Below are 1,893 nucleotides of genomic sequence, written 5' to 3'. Positions count from 1 at the left end.
TGTCAGGTTGATTACTTCCTTTAAACATTTCCCACCAACTTTTCACTTGATGACTTTAATAGTCTCCAAGGTACTAGAGTGAAAGGACACTAGATTTAGAGTTAACAGAGTTGAGTTCCTGTCTTAAATTAATCATTTCAGTCAATTCTAGGCTAGTTTCTTGAATCTCTGTGTCATCATCTACACAATAGATGTAACTGTCCTTGCCCAATCTACTTCTCAGCATAAGCTGATTGTTAGAAAGCCCAAGATTGTGGATTCATAGAATTTGCAGAACCCAAGGAATGAAAGTATCAGAAGAGTATCATCCCCCCTTTTATCACATAGCGTATCCATCTGTATCTCCCAAAAAATACACAATGCTTCAGTGACATACAACACAAATAACTTCAAGGGAATTCAGTTTACCGATTCAAAATATGGTGACATCAGTCACCAAAAAAACCTCATGCGAATATGTGCTGTAGGTTTTAGAAGACTCTGTTTCCACTGCTTTTAAGATTAAAAACATCTTTTGAGATTGGTTCAGAAAACAGGACTTTTGTGTCAATTAATTTCTGGAAGGCATCCTTCGCAGCTTTGTTCCTCAAGCTATAGATCGGAGCGTTCAACATGAGGTTGACCATTGTGTAAAATACAGAGGCCACTTTGACAATTTGCCAAGAGTTTTTGGAGTTGGGCACAGAGTAGAAGGAAACGATGGTCCCGTGAAAGATGGTGATGGCGATAAGGTAGGAGGCACAGGTGGAGAAGGCTCACAACGCCCGCTAGCAGAACAGATGTTAAGTACAGTCTTAAAAATAAATACATATCTAGCAAGGATGACGCATAGTATACTCACCTCATTGAAGGTGGCAAAACCAAAGAGCAGTAGGTGGGGAATTTGTATATTGGAGATTGAGACAGCAATGAGAGCAGTATATTCACAGAAAAAGTGGTTGATTATGTTATGTCCAGAAAAGTTTAACCGAAGAGCATAGCAAAGGAGTACCAAGGGGCCAGCCATACCCCAGAGGTATGACCCAGCCACCAGGAGGGCACAGAGCCTCTGTGACATGGCCACTGTATAAAGCAGAGGATTACAGATGGCCACAAAGTGGTCACAGGCCATCACTGCCAAGATGAATGTTTCTGCCACTGCAGATATACAAGCCAAGAAGAATTGCATGATGCATCCTATGAAAGAAATGGTTCTGTCTTCCACAACCAACTTCTCTAACAGTTTGAGTGTAACTATAATGGAATAACAGAAATCAACAAAGGACAAGTGGCTGAGAAAAAAATATATGGGGATGTTGAGTTTAGGACTGATCCTGATGATCATGATCATGCTGAGGTTCCCCACCAAAGTGACTGTGTAGGTGGTCAAGAATGCCAGGAACAGGGCACCTGAACGTCTGGATATTCTGAGAAGCCCAAGAGGGTTAACGTGGCTCCAGTACTCTGATTTCCTTCAGCTAACAACATGATTGTTGTTGAAGAATATCTGAAATAATGATAATAAAAATATTAATGATGATAGTAAATTTTTATAACATTTACCATGTGGCAGGCATTGTGCTAAAAGATTCAAATATATTAATTTCAATCTTCAAATACCACTATGAATTGTAAAACAGGTAGCCCCATATTTTACATAAGGAAACTGAGGCATATGTAAGTTAAGGAACTTGTTAGAGGTTACACAGCTTGTTAGTGATGAGTTGGGTTTTGAAGTCGATCTAAGTGCCAGAATTTGAATTAAGTTTATGATTAGACAGAAAAGTATTCTACATTGTTGTAGAAAAACATCTGTCTTTCACAGTTCCATCGTTCTGAGGACCTGTGTTTTTTTTGAAATAGCGCTAATATAACAATGAATATAATTTAAGCACTAAAATTTATAAAGGAAGG

At 38.8% G+C, this 1,893-nt stretch overlaps 1 pseudogene; it reads right to left on the bottom strand.

The window, feature by feature from the left end:
- Positions 1-470: 470 nt before the first annotated feature.
- Positions 471-1,467, bottom strand: LOC124232423 (olfactory receptor 5D14-like; annotated as a pseudogene).
- Between the last annotated feature and the right edge of the window lie 426 nt (positions 1,468-1,893).

The sequence above is a fragment of the Equus quagga genome, unplaced genomic scaffold (assembly GCF_021613505.1).
Source record: "Equus quagga isolate Etosha38 unplaced genomic scaffold, UCLA_HA_Equagga_1.0 HiC_scaffold_5930_RagTag, whole genome shotgun sequence".
Classification (NCBI taxonomy): Eukaryota; Metazoa; Chordata; class Mammalia; order Perissodactyla; family Equidae; genus Equus; species Equus quagga.
The sequence above is the reverse complement of the archived record's forward strand: the minus strand, read 5'-3'. Positions and strand labels throughout refer to the sequence as shown.